Below are 16208 nucleotides of genomic sequence, written 5' to 3'. Positions count from 1 at the left end.
TGGAGCAAAGGAACTGGATGAGGCTGTCGGCAGGCCCAGAGGAAGAGAGAGAGGCTTTTGGAGGAGTTGGTGGCGGCGGCAGCGTGCTCCAGGGGCAAAAAGAAGCAAGGCCTCTTTAAGGAAAAGGTGGAATAGTCAGGATCAGAAAAAGGAAAGAAGGCGAGGTTGTCAGAATACAAGCGAATTTGAGAGCTAATCCACATGGAGCCCCATTTCCATCTGTCCTGTGTGCCATCGTTCACTCCCTAGAGACCAAAATGGACAATGTGAAATTTGAGCGGGCCATGAACAAGAAGTATATATCGGAGGTGGTGACCCTTTGAGAGCTGTATGCAACGAAATTTCATTTTGATGTATGCCGATTGGTGTACATTCAAAGTGACAATAAAGTTATCCTTATCATTATTATCTTCCACCTTTTGTTCCAAATGCCTAAACAGACTTTGCAACCATCAAAATTTGAAAGGAGGCATGCAAAGTCTAGATACAGTAGTTCACAGATTAGTGGTACAGCTGTTTTCAGGAATTACTTCCTAATGTGGTCTAACCCTTATAGCAGGGGTATCAAACTGCCAGCCCATGGGCCAGATGAGTCATGGTGAAACCGTGCCCACCCCATTGCCGGCAATGGAAAAAAAATAACGATACGCCGTGACACGTCACGTAACATTGCAAGTTTGACACCCCTGCCTTAGAGGTTCAACTTGAGAAAACAATGGAGCAATAGAAGTAGCAGCTGTAATATTTCAATCAAAATACACAATTTTGATAAGATTACTTAGAACCATCTTATGTAAGGTGTGATAAAAGATAATGGCCTCTTCAAGTGGACTTCTTCAATTCTAGGAAGTGGCATGGTCCTCTTAACATGAAATGTAATGCTGGTTACCAACTTGGCTGGCTTCAAAAGTAATAATAATAAGTTGGACCAAATCATAGATGTCCTGGGGTACAGTGGCTATTAGTCTTAATGGCACTGTGACTGCCTCTGCTGGGAGGCTAGTGGGATTCCTTTTACAGTTGGTTGGCTATTGTGAGACTGATGCACTAGATCAGGGGTGTCAAACTGGTAGCCCGCGGGCCAGATGTGCCATCAGGAAACCGTGCCCACCCCATTGCCGGCAATGGAGAAAAAGCTCCGATATGTCACACGATATCACGTGACGTCGCAGGTTTGACATGTCTGGACTAGTTGGGTCAGAAATCCAATCCAGCATATTTTTATCCTGATGTTCCTATTCGTAGAGTTTTCTTGACCTTGACAACAGTAAGAAATGCCTTTTTCCAGGATGTTTTTTGCCTCCCAATCTATGTAGGTTATAGCCTTGATATTTTCTAATGGCCTCTGTATCCAAGGTCGAAGAAGACCAATGCCTACTTTTAGAGGTAAGCTAAAGTTTAGTATTTGCAACAAAGTTGAAGTAGGGTCATAAATATCTCTAAAGTATAATGTTTAATGTCTTCATTTCTACCATGTTAACAATATCATACAAAGATAGGACCTAGCTATTTGAAGGAACATCTATCTCTGATGGCTTCAGCCCATCAGGTGAGATCAGGCAGATTGACTGCCTTTAGGTGTCTCTTTTAGGTGTCATCTCAGGATCTAGCAAGTAAAACCTCTCTGATTTATATGGATCCCACCTTAAGGACTTTCAGAATGTTACTGGATATTTACCTGCTCTCCCAGGCCTTGAGCTGAGCCAAAGATCCTTTCTTCGTTACTAATATCAAAACTGTCCAGTTCAATGGACAAAACTGTCAACGTGATCATGGATCATTACAATGAGACTCCTTGTACAAAAGTGGAATCTATGACAAGTGCAATCTTGATCAGCTGTAGAAAAACTGAGTAATGTCTGCCATAAACCAAAGGAATCCTTTTAGCAACTTTTGTCATCTGGGGCTGTGAGGACCTCTAGTGTCTTATTAGCATCATTACAAGCTAAATGGTCTTTCCATGACAATCAAGGAAACGGTTCTGTAGATCAGGGGTCCCCAACCCTCCTGTGGACCAGTACCGGGCCGCAGCATGCCAGCAACCGGGCCACACAAACAAGCAAAGCCCCATCCATGGGATGCAGCAGCACACAAAACCACGCCCTTCCAGTCCATGGAAAAACCTCTCTCCACGTAACCGGTCCCTGGTGTCCAAAAGGTTGGGGACCTCTGCTGCAGAGGCTTAAAAATTAACTGCTTACAAATGTTCAAATCGTACATTTTAAAGGCTGAAATCCAGTTGGGAGATCACCTAGTCCAGGGGTAGGCAACCTTGGCTCTTTTATGACTCGTGGACTTCAACTCCCAGAATTCCTGAGCCAGCACAGCTGGCTCAGGAATTCTGGGAGTTGAAGTCCACGAGTCATAAAAGAGCCATGGTTGCCTACCCCTGACCTAGTCCAACTCCTTCCCTAGTAGAGTAATTCACTGCTGTCCGAACTCTGCTTCAACACATCCAGCAAAAAAAAAAAAAGGCCCCTGTCTTTAAAGGCACTCTGATGTATTTACTGGACAACTTTTATTTTTAGGCATTTTTGTCCTCCAATCTATTTCTTGTACTTTAAATCAATTGATTTTTGTCCCATCTTCAGGAACAATTCTCCACTGAATCCATAGGGGAAAGTTTCAAAAACATAATAAACCCCTATCCTCTTTTTTTTCTTCGTCAGGCTAAACATATCCAGTACCGCTAAACACTCTTCTTCTTTGGTTTTCCTCCTTGGCCTTGCCTTTCATCTTGGCTGCTCTCCACTGAACAGACTCCAATTTCTCGGTGTTCTTTCTGAAACAGGGCACAGTATTTTAGACGTGATTTGGACTGCACAAAACAGAGAGGAACAATGGGTTCCCCTGATATTGACGCCACTGTATACTTCTATTGCTACAGCCTAGGGCTGCATTTAGAGGTACTGGTAATCCTTGACTTACAATCATTCATTTAGCAACCGTTCAAAGTTATATAAAGGCACTGGAAAAAAGTGAGTTACAACAGTTACGATGGTTGCAGAATCTCCAGGGTTACGTGATCAAAATTTGGGTAGTTAGCAAACTGGCATGCATTTATGATGGTTGCAGTGTCTCAGGTTCACGTGATCACCATCTGCATCCTTCCCAAGTGGCTTCCAACAAGCAAAGTCAATGAAGGAAGCTGGATTCACTTAACAACCAGAGTGGTTTGTTCAATAACTGTGGCAACAAGGGCATAAAAGCGGGTAAGTCACTTAACAGCCACCTTGCTTAGCAATGGAAATTCTAGTCCCGATTTTGATCACAAGTTGAGGATTGTGTGTACTTCTTTGGCAGCTCCATCTCCCTGTTGTCTATGGAGATTCTCAATCATCCAGGTCATGGTTGTCCCAAAGGTGCTTTTTCAGGAGACAACTGGACTTTCTTATTTTTCTTTGAAAACATTTCGCTTGTCAACTAAGAAGCTTCTTCAGCTCTGACTGGATGGTGGGGAAATGGAAGGATTTATACATTTGCATTCCCTTAGAGAGTCATTGAGGCCACTTGGAGGTTTATCTGTGTCCTCAGGGTCATCTGAGTAGTGCAAATGGGTGTAGAACCTTCTTGAAACTGCTGAAAGGACTATGTTGTAGACTGGAGATAGATGATGTCGTGTCCCTCCTGTGTTATATATGTAAACAGTTCAATAATACTTCATCGACAAAGTATATAAACTAAGAAGCCGTCTGACAGGAAAACACGCGGGAACTTTGACAGCTGTCAAAGTTCCCCGCACAGCGCAGGCGCCACCACTGACAGCTCGCGGCTGTCAAACTCCGGACCATGAGGAAGCCTGAGCTGTCAAAAGCGTCCACCGCACAGCGCAGGCGCAACCACTGACAGCTCGCGGCTGTCAAAACACCAACCATGCGGAAGCCGGAGCTGTCAAGAGAAGACGGCGCAGATTGGTCCCTGCTTGACACGGCGCCAAAATAAACACCTCTGATTGGTCCTCGCTTCCAGCTGCCGGCTATAAAAGCCGGACAAGTTATTCTATGTTTGCCTTGCTCGTAATAAACCTGTTGTTAACTAGCCTGTCGTCCTGAGTGGTCCTTAGGCTACTTCACTGGCGACGAAGGTGGGATCGCTCCGGAGCTGAAGTCACGGCCGAGGAAGAAAGTTCCCGGCAAGAGCTGTCACGGACGTTTTAACTTCCATCGGAGCAACCCAGGACCGGACGACATGGCAAACTTCGGCCGTGTGAGGGAATTTGACACCCGCCATCCCGAGAGATGGCAATAACACCTTGGCCAGGTCGAGGGATTCCTCCTCATCAGTAAAATCACTGACGACAGAGCAAAGGCCGCCGCTCTGCTGTACATCAGCGGACCTCCTGTGTACGATGCAGCCGTCGGGTTGTTCAGCCCGGTGCCCATCACAGAAGTCTCCTACGCGGACCTGGTGGACCAGCTGAACAAGTACTACATGCCGGCTCGTTCAGAACTGTACTGGCGGGTGCAATTCGCCCAAAAGAAACAACGGCCGGACGAGCCCGCCAACGAGTTCATCGCCGGGGTCCGACACGCCGCACGGAACTGCTGTTTCCCCGACCTGGAAGACCGCATCAGAGACCAGGTGGTGATCGGTCTGAGGGACGAGAGGCTACAGAAGAAACTAACTTCCAAACCCGACATGAGCCTGGCAGAGCTGACCAGAGAGATCATGGCTTACAAGCACAGCCACAAGAAGAAGCCGGCAAACACGACCCCAGAGAGCCCCGCGACCGTCTATCAAGAAAGCGCAACCTTCAGCGACAGCGGAGAGTCGGTGGATTTCACAGATGGAGAAGCCCTGCAGCGCAGGATGGAGCGCCGGCAACCGAGGAGAGGCGACCCGTCGGACCGCCGTAGGTCCAGGAACCCCCCTCCGCCGCCACCGCGTTACGAGCAACGAGCCGCCTGTGCCAGCTGCGGGGGCAATCATGCCCGAGGAAGCTGCCGCTTTAGAAACGCGAAATGCCACAATTGCGGGAAGACTGGCCACATCAAGCCGGTGTGCCGCAGCAAGGGCCGGGACAACATCAATGATGTGGAGGCAAATTCCCCAGGTAGGCCGGCTGCCCAGGCCAGCAGAGAAAACCCACCAGGGCCCCTGGTAGAGACAATTGACAGGGTAAACAGCATAAGCTCCAAGGTTAAGATCTGGGTCAAAATTCAGGGGGTGCCCTGCCACATGGAAGTGGACTCAGGGTCAGCAGTCTCCTTAATTTCGCTAACAACATACCAGGAGATCTGTCAGCAAGGTCAAGAACAAATTCCCTTGAGACAAACCCAGGTACATCTAGCTGATTTCCAGAAAACCCCCATTCCTCTGGTAGGGAGAGCTAAGGTCGTAGTGCAGTACAAGGGGTTCAAGGGTCCCTTAGAGGTTTTAGTTACGCCGGGGAACCGTACTAACTTGATAGGGCTAAACTGGTTCGGCCCACTAGGTATCGCCTTAACGGGGGTAAATACCATTCAAGCACCCAGCCTGGAAGCCGTTTGCGACAAGTATGCCGACGTCTTCGATGGCACTTTAGGGAAATATACCGGTCCCCCCATTTCCTTGCAGCTAAACCCAGCAATCCAACCAATTAAAATAAGAGCTAGGAGGGTACCCTTTGCCCTTAAAGAAAAAATTGAAAATGAACTAGATCGCCTCATAGGACTTGGGGTGCTTGAGCCAACAGAGGGGGGAACCTGGGAGACCCCTATTGTCACCCCAATCAAACCTAATGGTGAGGTGAGAGTGTGCGCAGACTATAAGGCGACAATCAACCTAGCCCTCAGCCCCCATGCTTACCCGGTGCCAGCGGTAAGGGACGTATTTGCTTCCATCCGCTCTGGCGCCATTTTCGCCAAACTTGATCTCACGCAGGCGTATTTGCAACTGCCTGTCACTGACGACACCGCGGAAGCTCAGACTATTGTCACCCACCGCGGTGCCTTTAAAGTAAAAAGGCTCCAATTCGGCATATCGGCAGCCCCGGGTATCTTCCAGGGTATCATGGAGAAGACCCTGAAGGGAATACCCGGGGTCTGCCCCTATTTCGACGATGTTCTCATCGCCGGGGAAAACGAAGCTAGTCTAGCTGACAGGCTGTCAGCTGTGCTGAGCCGGCTCAGAGAAGCCGGCCTCAAACTTAAGCGGGAAAAGTGCTCTATTGGAGTCACATCTACAGAATTCCTAGGGTACAAAATTGATAGCCAGGGCATTCACCCCACCACTGAAAAACTAAAGGCTATTCAAACCGCACCCAGCCCTAGGAATAAGCAAGAGCTTCAATCCTTTTTAGGACTATTAAACTTTTACCATGCCTTCATCCCCCATAAAGCCACCATTGCGGAACCTCTGCATAGGCTCCTGGACAAGGGCACAGCTTGGTCCTGGACCAAGGAACATGAAAATAGTTTCCAATCGTTAAAAAAGATTATTTGTCACAGCTCAACTATTACCCTTTTCAGGGAAGACACCCCAATATGCATCGCTTGCGATGCCTCTCCCTATGGAATCGGGGCTGTGTTAAGTCACTTATTCAAGGACGGTACACAAAGACCCATAGCATTCTATTCACGCACTCTGACCAAAGCTGAAAGAAACTACGCACAAATAGACAGGGAAGCCCTAGCGATAGTAGCAGGGGTCAAAAAATTTCACGACTACTTGTATGGAAGACCATTTACTATAATTACGGATCACAAACCCCTGTTAGGCATATTCACCTGGAATAAAACTACTCCACAAATTCTCTCTCCGAGAATATTACGATGGTCAACATTCTTAGCAGCCTATTCCTATCAACTAATACATAAGCCAGGTAAAGAATTGGGACACGCTGACTGCCTCAGCAGACTACCCATGCAAAACATAGACTCAGACCCAGCCCCTGCCGGTCAGATTTTAGCAATCTCCCAACTCCCAGAATGCCCCTTGACTGCAAACATTATAGCCAGTAATTCAGCTAAAGATAAAATACTTACCAGAGTCCTCAAATGGGCCACAACAGGGTGGCCAGCTCAAAACCCACAACCCCAATTCCAACCATATTTTAACAGAAAAAATGAGATCTCAACACATAGAGGATGCCTGCTGTGGGGAAATAGGGTCATCATACCAGAGAAAAACATAGACCAAACATTACACATTTTACATAAAGGACACCCAGGCATTGTAAAGATGAAGGCGATGGCTAGAAGTTATGTGTGGTGGCCAGGCATAGATAAACAAATAGAAAAGTATGTGGGTGGGTGTTATACCTGTCAAGCGACCAGGAACGAGCCACCCCAAGCGCCAATCCATAAATGGGAAACTACAAGGAACCCTTGGTCACGTATACATATAGATTTTGCAGGACCTATCCAGGGCCAAAGTTTCTTAATTGTAGTGGACAGCCATTCTAAATGGCTGGAAGTCACTCCCCTTAGAAAAACAACGTCCGAAGCCACTATTCAAGCCTTACGAACAATATTCGCTACACACGGCCTTCCAGACACCATAGTTTCAGACAACGGACCTCAATTCACCTCTCGTGAATTTCAGATGTTCGCTACGAAGAATTGTATTAGGCTGGTCACGTCGGCGCCGTTCCACCCATCGTCGAACGGGATGGCTGAGATTATGGTACGGTCCACAAAAGAAGCTTTGAAAAAATTCATTAAAGGGAACTGGCAGAGGCGTCTCAGCCAGTTCCTCTTGGCACAACACACAACTCCTTGCACAACAACGGGCAAATCACCGGCTGAATTAAGATGGGGGAGGCGGCTAATAACAAGACTCGACAGACTGCACCCTGACACATGTCCAGAAGAAAAAGAGCACCCCCACCCCACCCGCACACTCAACCCTGGTCAATTGATATGGGCACGATCATACACAGATAAAAACAAGTGGGTCCAAGGGACAGTAATAAAACAAACGGGGCCCATCTCATACCTTATAGCCACGCAAGCACATGGCAACATACGCCGCCATATTGACCAGCTCAGACCCAGACAACCACCACACAATTCTGAGCAACCAGACAATACCGGGATACAACTCCCACCGGAAATGCTGCCTATCCCAAACCAGGAAGAGGAACAACAAAACGAACAACCAGAACCAGACCAGCCTCCACCCCTTCGCCGCTCAAACAGGAATCGAAGACCACCCACCTACCTAAAAGACTATCAGTGGGCAGGTTCAAACGTCCAAGAAGGAAGGAACGCGCCAGGGGAGGGGTAAGGGGTGTGTTATATATGTAAACAGTTCAATAATACTTCATCGACAAAGTATATAAACTAAGAAGCCGTCTGACAGGAAAACACGCGGGAACTTTGACAGCTGTCAAAGTTCCCCGCACAGCGCAGGCGCCACCACTGACAGCTCGCGGCTGTCAAACTCCGGACCATGAGGAAGCCTGAGCTGTCAAAAGCGTCCACCGCACAGCGCAGGCGCAACCACTGACAGCTCGCGGCTGTCAAAACACCAACCATGCGGAAGCCGGAGCTGTCAAGAGAAGACGGCGCGGATTGGTCCCTGCTTGACACGGCGCCAAAATAAACACCTCTGATTGGTCCTCGCTTCCAGCTGCCGGCTATAAAAGCCGGACAAGTTATTCTATGTTTGCCTTGCTCGTAATAAACCTGTTGTTAACTAGCCTGTCGTCCTGAGTGGTCCTTAGGCTACTTCACCTCCCCCTCTCTCAACCATCCAGTCAGAGCTGAAGAAGCTTCTTGGATGAGAAGTGAAAGGTCTTCAAAGAACAACAAGAAAGTCCAGTTGCCTCTTGAAAAACCACCTTTGGGAATCACACTGTTGGCTCATGTTCAGCTTCTAAATCACCAAGAGACCTAGATCCTTATTGCATGAATTAGTGTGTTTTCTCCCTGTCCTGTGGGTTGCTATTAATTTCCGTTAAATGCCCCAGTTCATTGGGCCAAAGAATGGTGGGCTTCATTCACTTCAGGGCCATTCTTCATTTCTGCTCTCTACTTTTTCTTCTTCTAAAGCCTCTGCTCTGTCTTACTATTTTTTTTTAATCCCATTTATATCCCGCCCTTCTCCGAAGACTCAGGGCGGCTTACAATCTAAGAAGCACAAATCAATGTGCTTAGCAAGGTGCCACTGAATGGGAGTGTTATGTACTGGGCTTTTTGAGGGAATACCACGTGGGTTGCTGGAGCAGCTAACGGCTCTCCAGCAACCCAGACTACCAGTCTCCTGTGCTGCAATTGGCTATCTCCAGGCAGCAATGGTTGATTCAAACCTATTGGCTGCCACCTAGGGGCTAGACTATATATTGCGGCTGGTTGCAGCCATTTCTCTCAGTACAGTCACAGCACGAAATAAAGTATGAGTTACCTGTACTATGTTCGCATCTTCATTCCTGCATCAAAGAACCTGCTATTTAACAGGGAGTTTCTTGATGTAGGGTGTGCAAAGTAACTTAAGCAAGATCATTGTTAAACCTCTGACTTTGCTGCCTTCTGCCTGATTGTGCCACTGGTTGCTCTTGTCATAACGGGAGCGAGTCGTCTAAGTTGAAACTTAGATTTGTTTCTATCATGGGCCTAAGATCAGACAAAGGGAACATCTGTGGGGTCCTTAGTGCTCACTGAACTTTGTTGTTGTTGTTTTGCAGACATTTCATAAGACCATGTAGACCAGACTCAAACAGATCAGATTATGGCTTAGTGCAAAGTATAAACCCAGGTTCTATTCCTCCCTGGTTCTCTTAACAGAAGACTCTTCTATTTAGACCTTCAAGTTAACAGAATAGAAATTTCAATTTATTTGCCAGTGAAATGTTCTTCATACTGTTCTTTTGCACAGAGACATAGAAGTTTGTGCAAATAGGAGAAGTGACTCACAATAATTGTATTATTAGCCTGTGGCCAAAAATACAGATCCTTGTGTTACATTGAAGAATGGGGGGGGGGTTGAGAGAGTGCTTAATCTTTCAAGCCACCCTCACTTGTATGAGATGAAAGGTTATATGTCATAAATAAATAAAATGAACAGTCAAGCCAGATAAAGGCAGGACGGAAAAAAATGGGAATAATTTTTTGCCACAAGATTCAGTGCTAGACACCAGCTTTTTTAAAAAGGTTAGCAAATTCACAGGCAATAGATCCATCAGCAATGAGTTATAACTGCAAAGAACCAAAACACTCTATGAAGAAACAATGTGTCCCTGATAATTAGATGCTGAGGACAATTAACTAGTGTTGGCCACCCTGTTCTGCTTGTGATTCTCCTAAGGGCATCTAACATAATCTTCTATGGATAACATGGGTACTAGATGAGACCAAGACTCTCTCACTGCACTGGTGAAATTAAATAAAAATATATTGATGGTAATCAACACCCTCACTTAAGCTTAAAGACTTAAAGACATAAAGACTCTAGATGAGGTTAGCTGTTGCTGTTAACATAGAATTACCATTGAATTCTTTACAATCCTGATATTACATTATAGGGTAACAAGGTGATATAATACTGTAATACTGTGCCTGCTGGTGTTCTTCGGCACTAGACTCCATCAGGCCTCTCAACAAAGAATGAGGAAAGGTTTACATTTCATGGGTTCATTTGGTCCAGTGTGTTCCTGGCATTACCATAGGAGATGATTTCTGGCAGGGTAGTTATCAGATAAAATGTGTGATGGTTGGGGCAGCTTTGCTCTGATAAGTATTTGAGGTCAGCACTTGTCCCATCAGTTATCTTAAAAATAGAATCCATTCCTCATTTAAGGCACTTCAGGCATGTTTTGATGACCCTGCTACTTAGAATTTAAGTGGTGACCCAGGAGGAGGAGGAGGAGGAGGAGGAGGAGGAGGCTCTGATGGCTGTGAGGGGGGGCTTCTTCCCTTTTGTCTGCTTTTACTTCAGATGTGGAATGAAAAACTAGAACTTTGGAAGACAATGTCTTGTGACCCACCTCCTGGGGTTTGTATACTTGCCGAGATAAGGATTTGCATCGGAAATGGGTGCATGTTAACTTCTCATGGCTTCTTACATCAGATCTTCTTTTTGGAAAGTGTGGTTTTCAATGTCCTTGCCCTTTGTTATATTCAAAGGTAAACTTTGGTAAACATGAAAATGCGCCAATCCTACTCAGATTGATGTGGAAATAAATTCCATTCATATCAGTATAACTGCTTCAGAATCCATGACAGCCCTGGGATTATTTGTGTCATTTGAAAGTCTTTTCATGTTTTCTGGTTGTTTGATTTTGGCTGCAGTATTAAGATTCTAATTGTATCTTAAAATTCTAACCTGGATATCTTTTCTCCATCCCATTAAAATTAAATTATTATTTTTTTAAAGAAAGATTGTAAGTCATCAAACTTTTGAAGAAACTTTGCAGATATTTTGCTTTGTATATATAATAAATTATATTTAAATTATAAACATGTGTTTACCTGATAGTCCTGGTCCAAGAAACTAAAAATGGTGCAATAAATAACCAGTTAAAATAAACATTTTCTTACTTTGCTTCTACAGTTAGAGGAGTATAACAAAATGTAAATAAAAATTCAAGTGAAATTTCAATGAGCCACAATTAAAAATATAAAAACAAAAACAAAACATGTTTTCCTCATTAAAGAGCTAAAAACATATAAAATTAAAAGATAGACATACTCTTTTCCTGGGATAAAGTTAATCCCCCTTTATCTGCTTTCTCCTCCATCTACACTGTTAAAAACGTGTGATATAAAATACTCCAGATTATACATGCTGTATATATTTTCCTGTGAACTGCAGTCAATTTCTCTAAATTAGAGAAAAAGTGATAGGGCCATTCAGAAAATAAAGCAGAAAACTGACAAGTAAATAAGTGCTTTGAAAAAGGTTTCTTTCTTTTGAATATGTGGTTTAACTATAATTAATGCGTGAACATGGCTAAGGAAAGAATTGAAAAATATGGTTTGATTGTGATGGAAGATTGAGAGAATTAATAAAGTATAAAAGACTGATTAGAAATGCTGAATGTGTGAGAGACCAATTTTTGCTAGTGTCAAGAAAAATAAATGTAGACGAGAAAGCAGAATGTTGACGGCAGAGAAGAAAAAATATGAGTCCTGTATGAAAAAACAGCTTACTCTCCCAACACAATTAATGCAGTGAGCATAAGGAAAGAGGATGCAAAGTTACTTGGAACAGAGTAGATAAAATGATAATTTACCGGGTATCATAGAAGTGTACGGATTTATGCTAAAGACACTTAAGAAACAAGTTCCTTGGTGATGAAATGAAAGAGTATGGGTGAGAAAAATTGCATAAAAGAGAACAATTGTTTGCAACAGTGACAAATATTTGTAGCTGGGGTGTAGGATGAGGGTAAAGTTTGATCTCCAAGCTTGTGTGTTGGTTTCTGAATGTTTCGCTATCAGGCTAGGTAACATCTTCAGAGAAAAATTGTTCTAAAAACAATTACTTATAGAAAATTAGATGTAGCTTTATTTCTTTTGAGGGGAGTTATTTCTTGTTTCCTATTTATTTGCCTTACTATTTCTTAATTATCTCCTATACCTGCATACCTGTTATTTATACTAGGAGGAAATAATATAATAGGTGGGCATATAGATATGAATGCATACATTCACTCCAGATGTTAAAAATGGTGATATTTCTCATGGTAACATAACCTTGGATCAATTTCGTGTTACAGAAAGCCCTGGGGAAAAACAAAAGAGTTACATAGCAAGATCAGGCAGGCTAAAGCATTTAACTCTACTACCAATAAAAAAATGTAACTGCTAAATTAAAGGGGCTGCCCTTAAACATAGTGCTATTGCCTATTTCTTGATTATTTCTCTTACAACAAAGACCATGACCTTAACACAGCCGATCAGACAAGCTCATGCCCTAAAGATGGAATGTTTGCAGATCAGGGAAATATAAGAAGACAGCTAGGTGTGTTATTTACAGGCAAGAAATCAGCAGGAGATTTGCAAGGGTGGATGGATAGCTTCAGTGACCCAAACGGTATGGTTTCAGAGAATAAGATGCCAAGTAGCGACCACAGTTGATTTATTTTTTTAAGATCAGGAATCCATTTATGGATGACATCAAAGATGACTATACTGAAGTTTAAAAGAGAAGGGAGAAGAGTGTTGTACTTATGAGTACACAATATAAAATAGCAGCGTTCCAGGATGTCAATGCAGAAATTAAGATTCTTAGATAAGTTCTTAATTGCACCATTCAAAAAGGATTCTTAGTTGTCTATCTGATGTCCAGTTTGTAGGCTGAGTTTGACTGGCTGGCTGGCTGGCTGGCTGGCTTATTTATTTATTTACTTACTTACTTACTTACTTACTTACTTACTTACTTACGATTGATTGATTGATTGATTGATTGATTGGCTGCCCGTCTTATTCATTCATTTATAAAATTTATTGGCTGCCCATCTTACCCTAGGGTAACTCTGGGCAGCTTACATTTATATATACAGTTAAAAGATAAAATGACATTAAAAACACATGGGGAGGGCGGGGGGTGGAGTCGGGAGAAGATGGGATCTGTTATTACTCAATCAACTATCTCCATTATGCCGTTCCCCCACTGGAGACCCAAGCCGACTGGCATAGCCACATCTTTAAGCCTTACAAAAAGATGGGAGGGTTGGGGCCCAACCTCACATCGCAGGCGGGAAGATGTTCCAAAGGGCAGGAGCCACCGCAGAGGAGGACTTCCTCCTGGGCCCCGCCACCCAGAATAACTGTACTGGTGGGACCTGTTGCGTATTCCTCAGCTGTGGAATTCTCCTGGAAATTCTACAAAGTGTAAGGTTGTGTGTACTTATTATGTACATAAATAACATAAAATGACTGGGTATAAATTGGCTTTTAGAGGACAGTAGTACAGAAGGAGAGGATGGATTAGTATTGTTATTACCATTATGTACTGGTGGAATTGAACTGGATATTAGAATAATGTATCAATAACAGATTTATAAATTAGCTGATATTAAGTATGACTCCATATATGAATTTAGATGATAAGGCACCATTGCATGAGTACTTGGTTTAAATGACATTCTAAGTGTAATGTACAAACTAAACCATGGATAAATTGTGAATTAAGATACAAAAGCCCTATCTAAAATTTTTACCCATGGTTTGTCACTGATCTTAGACTGTCATCAAAACCTCTTAGTAATGTCCCCTTCCAGCCTCCCGATTTAGAGATAGGAGCAGCTACCAAATGGGAATTTACTTCCCCAGTAGTGATTATTGGGTAGAGGAGGGAGACGGGACACCAAGAGGATTGAGAAAGTTCAACTTTCTCCAATTCTATAATGTCTACAAAAACACCAGGAAATGTCAGGCGCTTTCCACACGGGCTTTGGTGCCACTTCCAAAGTGGCATCATAGCCACCCTTGTATTCAAGATTTTGTTTCCAACTTAATTGTCCCAAATTTCAAAATTTGAGAGCCAGGTTCTTTAGGGCCTGGGGATTCTCCAGTTTCACAGGGACAGAAATGGACTGTCAGTTCCTTTGATCTGCCTGATCCCACGTCACCTCTGGGTACCCTCACCCTGGGCTCAGGGGCAGCCAGTCAGCCAGGGACAGAGTTTGCTATTTTGGGCCATGTGGTAAAAACAAGCACAGTGCGTCAAAGGATGGGATGACAAAGCAGGGCCAAGATGTCAATGTTGGCATTTTCTCATTGGCCAGCTAGAGAGATCACCAGCCACATCTAATGACTGCTTGCTATGGCCGTGGATCACTGGGAACTGGATCTAAGAATCTGGGGAGGGATGGAAAAGAAAATGGTGACAGTGTGGAAGTTCTCTCAGAGGGTTACTCACCTCTTGTAGAAGTGCTGTGCTGTCCCACTCATTTACATGCACACATAACAGTGAGTTAGCGGGTTTACTAATATATTCTCTTCTGTTAGAAAAGATTTACTAAGACATTTATCACACTGATTGAATGAGATGTTCTAGAGTGGAATTTGCAAACTGTTGCCCAGCTTTAAGAACACAAGAACAAAGATTAACCACCAATGTGTTGCTGACAAAAAACAGAACTCTCATTTTAAATAGAAGCCTAACATGGCCACTTTTTTCATTGAACTGACGCTGCTGTTATTTTATTTCTTTCTTGACCCTCCAAAAAAGAACCTTGCATGCTAAGCAATATTCCCTCTAAACTAAACTGCACCAAAAGACGTACTAAAGCCTCTCTTGCCTCAGTCTTCTGTTCGTAGGTTAGTTGCTAAATAAAGAGATGCTGGGCTTTAGGATCAACTGGCAGCTACAGTATGTTCATGCCCACCAGCTTGGAAGTGCTGCTGTCCAATCTGCAAATGATTTATTTATTATTATTTTTTATTTTAATTCCATTTATATCCCGCCCTTCTCCGAAGACTCAGGGCGGCTTACGAGCTTAGCATGAATCTTATCAGGATTATGCATGAATCTTATCAGGATTAACGTGGGTGCAGACACATCTTTGGCATCTGCCAGTTCTCTTGCTCTCCTTGATTGTTTTTAAAAACAAACTGGCAAAATGATATGCTACAGAATCACGATGCTAATTTTTAGTACCATCTTTGTGACAACGTTCAGGGCTATTTTCTTTTAGTAACTAATATAGTGGAGGGCCACGGTGGGGGAAAAGTGTTCTTAGATGAGTGGAATCAGTTAAATCACAGGTAAATCACAGGTTATCTTATTAGAACAATCCCATAGATTTGCTATGAGAAATGTTTTACTTTTAGCATCTGGCACTCCCAAACTGCCCCCTCCTCTTGATTAATGGGAGGTGTTTTCCTCCCTATTTTATTGTTTTATTGCTTTATTCCTCCTTTTGGTTTCTGAAGGAAAAATGAGTGCCAGAGGTAACCTGAGATCCATTATCTAAAAATTGAGATCCTTTCCCTATGAACATGTATTCTTACATCATCTGTAGTTTATGCATTAGTCTTTCCTGCCTTTTCTGAGACGTATTTTTTTGAGTATAAATATGAATTCATCCCTTTGTTGAGTGGGGGCCTCTCTCAATATTTTTTTGGAGGAGAGACACCAGTAGGAATGTTTAATAAACACTGCAGTGAATATTTGCTTTAGGTCTTGCGTTTGATTCCACAGCACAGATCCAAATTTCATTTCTTATGCATGTTCAGCTCTCCCTCTCCCCAAATTAAATTTTTAATATCACTTTATTTATTTATTTATTTATTTATTTATTTATTTATTTATTTATTAGTTGAATTTATATACCGCCC

The sequence above is a fragment of the Vipera ursinii genome (genome assembly GCF_947247035.1).
Source record: "Vipera ursinii genome assembly, chromosome: 2".
Taxonomy (NCBI): Eukaryota; Metazoa; Chordata; class Lepidosauria; order Squamata; family Viperidae; genus Vipera; species Vipera ursinii.
This window is presented reverse-complemented; position numbering follows the sequence as displayed.